The sequence below is a fragment of the Lactuca serriola genome, chromosome 1, assembly GCF_051521515.1.
Source record: "Lactuca serriola cultivar US96UC23 chromosome 1, Lser_US96UC23_V15, whole genome shotgun sequence".
Taxonomy (NCBI): Eukaryota; Viridiplantae; Streptophyta; class Magnoliopsida; order Asterales; family Asteraceae; genus Lactuca; species Lactuca serriola.
Window position 1 is genome coordinate 191,720,348 of NC_136408.1, and position 9,761 is coordinate 191,730,108.

Here is a 9,761-nt window from a genome sequence, read left to right on the forward strand (position 1 = left end):
CTACTACTACTACCACCACCACCCAGACATTATATTTGAGTTGCTTCCATTGCAATCAGAGGGGCCACAAGAAGGCCAACTACCCGAGTTTAGCATTAGGAGGACCAGTAGAAGCACCTTCTCTAGCGATTTTGAGAATCACTGATGGCTGTCAAGGCAAGGCGGATGCGCCTGTTGTTCAGAGCAGGGCATTTCAGCTGACAGCCGAGGAGGCTCGTGCAGCAACCGATGTCGTCACTAGTATGTATCTTCTCCTTATCTTCTTATTTATGTTATTTGTTATTATTATATGCTTTTATTGTTGTTTAGGGTCATTTCTTGTGAACGGTATTCATGCATTGGTCTTATTCGATTTAGGAGCTACCCAATCTTTTGTATCCCTTGTGCTTAGCAAGAGGTTTGACGATGTTCCCGGAGAGTTGGATTATCCATTGGAGGTTTAGATTGCTGATGACCATCTGGTGTGAGTGTCGATAGTTCACCGAGGATGAACGTTGGAGTTATTCATTGAGCAGTACCTGATTGATTTTGTTTTGATTCCCATGCGCGAGAGCAAGATCATTGTGGTGATGGATTGGTTGAGCCCGAATGGGGAGATCGATGATTGATTTTGGGCTTCAGTTGGTACGTGTTTGGACCCCAAGTGGGGGAGAGTTGGTGATCCACGGTGAGGGTGCTCAGCGTGGGCCGGCTCTCTATTCGGCAACCAAGGCCACGCGTTATCTTCTGCATGGATGTTCTGGGTTTGTGGCATATGTGAGGGATATACAGGAAAAGGGTGAGGTGACCAGTAATGATGTGTTGATTGTTCGGGAATACCCGGTTGTGTTCCCGGAGTATTTGTTGGGAGTGCCACCAGAGATGTAGGTAGAGTTTCAGATTGACTTGGTTCCAGGTGTGGCTCTGATATCCAAAGCACCTTATCGGTTAGCACCTCCAAAGATGCATGAGCTGTCTACCCAGATGTAGGAGCTGCTAGACAAGGGACTTATTCGGCCGAGTAGTTCACCATATCATCGATCTTATTTTTAAACAAAAAAGATATGATGCATCCGATCTATATTGACTACCGGGGCGTGAATAAGCTAACGGTAAATAAACGTTACCTACTCCTGAGGATTGACGATTTATTTGATCGGCTTCAAGTCACATCTTGGTTCTCCAAGATTGATCTGTGTTCGGGTTATCATCAGATGAGGGCCAGGGATAAGGACATGCATAAGACGGCCTTCCGAACTCGTTATGGTCATTACGAGTTCGTGGTGATGCCTTTCGGTCTCACCAATTCTCCAGCCGCATTCATGGATCTCATGAATCACATATGCAGACCCATGTTGGATCGACATGTGATTGTGTTTAGGGAAAACTACAATAAAGTCCTTACATGTTGACCTCATAATCGATTTAGTCCTTATATACTTTTTTATTCAATTAAGTCCCAAAAACCAATAATCATATTCAATTTAAACCTTTTACACGGTCAATAGGTCATCTAACTTTTAAAAATTACATTTTTGGCCCAAATTTCAACATTTATTACAAATTTGGTCCAAATTTTATACTTTTGGCGTAGATTTTAAATTTTTTTACAAATTTGGTCCAAAATTTACCCTTTTAGCCCAAATTTAGAATTTTGTTATGAATTCATCCAAATTTGGCCCAAATTTCAATATTTATTCAAATATGTTTTTTCTTTATAAAATCATATTTATACAAAAAAAAAAACACATTTTCACATAAAAATCTTATATTTTCTATATAAATATTTTTTTTAAAAAAACTTTTTTGTTTACGAAATACCTACTTATAAAAATAGGTATTTATTATGTGCATAAATATATACAGATCCGTTTTTATAAAAAAAATGTATACAAACATGTATTTTACAAAAAAACTAGTGTATACAAAAATATATTTTATTATAAATACATTTGTATGTATATATATATATATATATATATATATATATATATATATATATATATATATATATATATATATATTTATATATATATATATATATATATATATATATATAAACACCTATTTCATAATAAACGTATGCATATCATTTGTCAGAAACATATTTTATGCAACCAAATAAGTGTTTGTATACATTTCTTTTGTAAACACACACACAAACATATATGTATATATATATATATATATATATATATATATATATATATATATATATATATATATATATATATATGTATAAGCACCTATTTTATAATAAATATACACTTATTCAAATAGGTTTATATATTAAATGTATACAAACACGTATTAAATAAAAAAAATATTTAAACACGTTTTTATAAAAGAAATGTCTACAAACACTATAGCTTTCCTTCCCCATAACGACCGACAACCATCATAAAACACCAACTTCAACCACTCATCTTCTCTTTCACCATCATCTCTTACTTTTTTTTTCCTATGAAATACCTAGCAAAAAAAAACTTACTCATTGTTGTGATTATTTTCACATACTCTACTAATATCGCTAGAAAACTACGCCTTAAAAACCACCAAACATCGTCTCCGACCACCAACCGCTATGTTACTACTCACCAACATTACCCATCCTTGTGGTTAAGTAGATCGTAGTATTGGCTGGTGGTTCGGTGCTGTTCTCAAACTTCGATGTTGGCTGCGATGAATCATAAAGATTTTACATTTATTAAATACTTAATAAATATCTATTTTTATAAATAGATATTTCGTATAAAAAACGTTTATTTAAAAAGTTTTTATATAGAAATTATAAGATTTTTTATGTGAAAATATGTTTTTTTTTGTATAAATATGATTTTAGAAAGATAAAAACATATTCGAAATAACATTTTGAGAAAAAAGCTATAAAAGAAACTAAATTTAGGATGAATTCATCACAAAAGTCTAAAATTTGGGCCAAAAGGGTAAATTTTGGACCAAATTTGTAATAAAATTTGAAAGTTGGGCCAAAACTGTAAATTTTTGCCCAATTTGTAACGAATTTCGAAATTTGGGCCAAAAATATACTTTTTGAAAGTTAGATGACTTGTTGACCGAATAAAAGGGTTAAATTGAGTACAATTACCAATTTTTAGGACTTAATTGAATAAAAAAGATATAACGACTAAATCGATTATGAGGTCAATATGTAAGGACTTTATTGCAGTTTTCCCTTATGTTTATTAATGACATCCTGGTCTATTCTAAGACTCGAGAGCAGCATGAGGAGCACCTGAGAGAGGTATTGGAGACTCTGAGGAGGGAGAGATTATACGAAAAGTTCTCCAAGTGTGATTTTTGGTTGCGCGAGGTGTAGTTTGTAGGGCACCTTGTCAACCAAAAAGGTATTCTGGTCAATATGACCAAGATTGAGGCGATGATGAGGTGGGAGGTTCCGAGGACTCCATCTGAGATTCATAGTTTCCTTGGATTGGCAAGTTACTCTTGGAGATTTATTTAGGAATTATCCAAGATATCAGTTCCCTTGACCAGGATGATAAAGAAGACTGTCATATTTCGTTGGGGGCCTGAGTACCAGACAACTTTTGAGAGCTTGAGATAGAAATTGTGTGAGGCACCAATTCTGACCCTGCCAGAGGGTGTTGAGGACTTTGTGGTATATTGTGATGCTTCGATCACGAGTTTAGGTGTAGTGTTGATGCAACGGGGCCATGTGATTGCATATGCGTCGAGGCAGTTGAAGCCTCATGTGGTGAATTATCATACACACAATTTGGAGTCGGGGGCAGTGGTGTTTGTTCTCAAGATTTGGCGACATTACGTCTATGGGGTCATCTGTACTATCTACACGGATCACAAGAGCTAGAGGTATTTGATGGATCAGCCAATCTGAACATGAGGCAGCGTATATGGTTGGGTGTGGTAAAGGATTATGATTGTGAGATCCTTTTGTTGGCTATATTGTCTAAGTCGATAACTTTATTTGGTATGTACTTGACCCGACCCGGCATGGTCCATTTGGGTTGCATGGCATTGCAATACTTGGATAGACAAAATGAGAGAAAGTACACTTGTGATTATTAATATATTTTAAGTTCTAATATATTAATAATAGTATTATTTAATTAGTCTTGATCAAATATTAATTTAAGTATTAATTTGGTGATCAAGTTGAAAGTAATTAAATATATGGGGTTGATTATGACAATCATCTAAACTTTTATAGTGGATTAAATGATCCATGGTTTATGGGTTATGGGTATAACTATTTGGAGCTCCATGGATAGTCCATGGGAGTTACAAATCCTTGGGTCATGAGAATGGAAGAGTCATGACAATTATGAGTCTTCATGATGAAACCCTAATTATGACACCACTATAAAAGGGACCCCATGGCTAGGAAAATCGGGCACTAGAGTATTCTTGTGAGGGCATAGCCGATTTTGAAGGTTGTAGTGTTGTGTGAAGAATTTGAGACACAACATTGTGACATCCCCAAAATCTCGGCCTGAAAAGACCGTTTTTCATTTATGCTTTAAAAATATTTTCAGAGTAAATCCTTTTGATTTGAAAGAGTTGCGGAATTTGTTCCCAAAAACAAAACATGATAAAACAATGTTTACCAAAGCATTTCATAAAAGAAATGTATTTTCATTATAATCATAACTCGGGGTGTCATGTTCCGATACAGACCAATAAGCATAAACGATAACATTACAAGTCATTCAACAAATATATACAAATACAGACTTGTAAACAAAACAACCGATGGTTCATCCATCTCATTCCCTTGCGCCACTTCCTGTAATACAAATAAAACTGAGTGGGTTAGGCTTGGGAGCCTGGTGAGCATATAGGGTTTTCAACCCACAATAAATAATCATATTTAATTTTCACCAACCAACAATAACCCAATTACCCATTCCCGTTATTCTCACTTTATGTCCCTAAAACAACTAACACAAGGGACCTAGTCTAAGAATATTTCATCGGGGCGACAACACATGCTTCGGGGGTACCTCAGCAATATAAGTCAAATAAGGCAACCATGAGGGGGATGGAGTACAGCGAATGAACACCCAAGTTCATTAACACCTATAGGTGGCGAACCTGCTAATGTTTCCACAAGACTGTCTAGAATAGCCAGTGGTCGTCATCTAAACTCCGCTAGATGACTAAATCAAACAACAACGAGGCCTCTCATCTGTTTATTACACACCAACTATCTACCCATGTTCTACCCAACATATTAGTAGATAAAATATACATTTTTATACATAGTTTTGAAAACCTGTATAGCATGCTTTAATCAACACATAATCCACATAACAGATGAGACACAAACACACATAGCACATATCTCAATAGAAAATAAATCATATCTATGAGATAGAAGAGAGTGAATACACATTCACACATATAAACAACAATATACTATACACATAGCACGTATTTTATAGAAAATACTTAATATTTATGTGTTAGAAGAAGGTAACTACACACTCACACTTATAAACGACAATATACTTAATACACTCGGACCAAACTTGTATTATTATCATGTTTATGAAAGGTAGTATACACTCACTTGACCAGAAGATGATCGGACAACACTACGACTTGCAGAAGTAGTAATCCTCAGCAGATCTGGAAGATCTTCACAAAAATCGAACTTCTCGCGGGCAGAGCTTCGGCTAGGGAACCGCACTTCTCGGGATCTTCGGGATCTCGGGACTTGCCTCGGGGCTTGAGTATGATACCGGGGCTTCGGGATATTTCTGGCACGCAAAACGATGCAAAACGGGAGAGAGAAGAGAGGAAATTGGCAAAAGACTTGGCTGCCTTCGGTTCCTATTTATAGGAGGCTGGAGCCTCGGAGTACGCGGGGCGTACTGCAGTACGCGGCGCGTACTGCTTCCGAAATCGTCACTGCATGCGTCATCCGAAGCCACTTGCTGCGATGTCGACACTTCGGAGTACGCGGGGCGTACGTCGGATCGAACCGGTGACTCGTCTTCGGATAATGCCGGATTAAAAGATTAAAAATAAATAAAATTTATTTAATAAACTTCGGAAATTCATATCTTCTTCATACGAACTCCGTTTTCGACGTTATTTATATCCACGCGAAGGTGAGACCACGCTCTACAACTTTTGTTTAGACTCCGTTGGCTAATTTTGACTTTATTTTTATTATTTATTTTTAATAGGCCGCGATAGGAAAACTTCGTTATAAATTCATAACTTCTTCGTTTGACGTCCGTTCTCGCCTAACTTTTTATCGCTTTGATACCAACAATGAGATCTTCGATTCTCATTTAGATTGCTTTGGCTAAAAACCGCTCGATCTCAAATCGAGTATTTCGGGCTGCACACCGCTAAGCCGATACTTCGATAAATCATAACTTCCTCATACGAAGTCAGATTTGGGCGTTCTATATATATTCGGAAACCTCGTTTCAACTACTACAACATTATTCAAAGATATTAAGTTTATTTTACACTTAAATTTTGACGCTTATTTTTATTCTTAATTAATCAAACCACATAATTAAGCAATTAAGCACAAAACACATAATACTCAAATAACACAATCTAATTATTTCAAAACGGGTTACAAAGGTTAACCTAGACTATTACATTGCTAAAAATAGAAAGCCCGGAAACACAGGCGTTACAACATTTGGGGTGCTAGGCTCACAAAGTCTTGAAGGAATCTAAGCAACAACAAGGTATGCATTTCTACTAGGTTTTTATGTATTATGTATTCCCCATGCCATGCTAGTTAGGAAATAACCTTGAAATAGAAATTTGCATGTATATAGAGAAAACATAGATTCAAGGTTATTATGGTTGCATGTACACTTAGGAAGTGTTAGAATGCTCAAAACCCATCAGTGGTATCGGAGCCTAGGATTGTTTTCTGTATACTTGATGCAAAACTGCTTAAAAATCGAAAAATCTGCTCACTGACGACTGGACTCGCCGAGTTCATGGGGAGGACTCGCCGAGTCCATGAACAAATTCATCCTACTCGACGAGTAGAATCATGTACTCGACGAGTAGGAGCGTGCTGGGTAGTTTTTTCGTGTTTTGTTGCTGGAAATGGATTAAAATCATTATCGCAATCTGTTTTGGACGCGTAAAATCTGTTTTTCAAAATGATAATGATTATGTTAACCCATTTTACATGACTTTTATTAATTTTCAAGTATTGTATATGTTTATATGATTTCTTGAAATTGCTTGACATGAATGTGTGTTCTTATGAGTTTTAGAAGATCATAGGAATTATGTCTAACCTCCATGTGTGTTTAATTCATGATCTTAATGGCAATGATGGTGTCCATAACTTGTCCTCAAGTTATGCATAACCAAAAGTCACTTCTTTAAATTGTGATTAAAGAACTAAAGAGGTTTCATAAAATGAAGAGTCTTCATTTTTATGAACCATTAAACTCATAAGTTACAAAGTGAAGAGACTTGGAATAGTTTCAAATCTTGCCCTCAAGTTTTGGAATTTGAAAAGTCTTACACTTTAATACTTTAATTCCAAATTAAACCTTAGATTTTTAAAAAGTTTAAAAATCAACATTTATACTATTATTATAATTTTATTATATAGATATGTATAAGAATATGTCATTCTTACCGTTAGTAGGCCTCATTCACGAAGTCAGTCTATAAGGGGGGTATAAGGTTGTTGCCTATAAAATGGTGACTTAATGGGTGTTTACTCTCACCCACTACTTCCTTGATCGGTGGAGGGTCGTTAGCCGAATGGATAGGATACGAATTTAAATGCTCATTAAAAGTATAATGAATTATAAAGTAACTATACATTATAAATTCCCAATCTTAGTTACTTTAGGAAAATGTGAAATTGGTGCTAGCCCATAAAAATACACTTTATACCTTACCAAGTCGTTAGTGGAGCGTGTGTGGTTAACTGACACACTAACATGGACTAGTAAGAGTGGCAAATGGTAACTTGACTTTATTATAGATCGATGGAGCTGTGTGGCTAACCGGCACATCGATTAGGTAATATTGTTGAGGGTACCAAGTCAATTTGTATGGTTCACACCTTGTTTGTGATCCTCGACATCCCAGTCACAAACTTGAGAGGGCACAATTGAGATTCAAACATGCCATTGAAAGTTCAATGTATCTCAAAAGATCTAGGAGTTTCAAATCCAATTAAAACTTAATTATATTTCGTTTTTCATGGTGGATATTGGTAAATCGTCATTTACCTACCTTTACCTATTTTATAATTTGGATTACGGCATCCCTCTTTTAGTTATAAATAGGTTATTGGGTCCTAGCCTTATTATTTCATATTGGGTGTTATATTCAGGACTTTAAATCAACTAACTTGAATTTCTCCCATTATAGATGTCTAGTTTGGACATCTATGGTCTTCCTAAATCCTTAGGAACAAGCTTCCTAATGAAGATGATATCCCGAATGGCAATCAAGGTGAAAGATCAATCCCTTTGTTGTGCATTAGTGGGACTGAAAATCATACTTCACTTCCTCCACCTCCTCCAATAAATCTCCCTATCCCACAAGTTTCAAGACCTGATAAGTTCTAAGTCACTCAATCCCTATTGGCAAACAAAGTCTATATGTGCTTAGGTCTTGGAGATTAAGTCACATATTGACAAGCCGGGAGAGTCGGGTGTCGAAGTCTCAAGGTAGCTGGCTGTTGACTTGGTCACTCCCTGATGAGATATCACGACATGACCCTTAATGATCTTACCTATTTGCTTGATGATGTTGAATCAACAATGATTTGGAGCATTGGTAAAGCAAAATTTGATTGGAAGATCAACTTCCCAAACTTCCATAGACATTGACAATGGTAACATTGGAAGTCCAGAAAACCTTTCTCTTCCCAATTGAAAGGGATTGGTCATAGTCAACTCGCTTGACCAAATGGTAAAGAGAAAGGCTAAGTCTATGATAGTCCCGTGTACCGTTTCCAAAGAGTCCATATGTTTCTGTTGCCAAAGGAAGGACATTGGTTGCGAAGCTGCCAAATTTACCTAAAAGTCCATAAGAATAGTAAAGTCAAATGTTTGACTCTACTTTAGGTAAAGTCCATTGTCTAACTCTATTAAGTTTCTATTCTGAGATTCTTATTGCATGATGTGACTGCATCACATGTTGATGTTTTAAGAATCAAAGAAAAGTGAAGAAACTTAAAGGAAGTATATGCTGATTCTGATCGCGAAGAGGGATTTTGATTGCATGGTTCGGTGATCAGAATTTTGAGCTGTTACTTAGGAGTTGAGACATATTGCTTAGGAATAGATAACAACAAGGTTTTCATATGCGTTGTAAGGATAAGTTTTCCGCAAAGTTTTAAAATAAATGAAAAGTTTTGATTTTATTTATTTTAAGTATCCTTATAATGGAATTTGTGAAAAAATTGTTGATTATATGTTTCCATTAATAGCCATATTTGAAAATGGATTTGATTCTTTCATTTGTGGTAGTATCATAATTTACCAAATAAGGAAAGATTCTCATCACCCAAGTTTCAGTTAGATAGAGACTTGGAATCATGCAACTTGTATTGTATGATGAATGAGAAGTTTTCATCTTTGGGAAATTAAGACTAATTCCTTGTTCACATGTACATGTGAGTCAAGTGAAGGACTAAAAGATTAGGTACACTTGGTTTTGTGTTGGTCAGGTCCACCACAAAGGTTGATAAGATTATTCATTATGATTTACTAAAGTTTAGTAAATATGGTTATACTTACAAGTTTAAGTATAATTCTGGATCATTG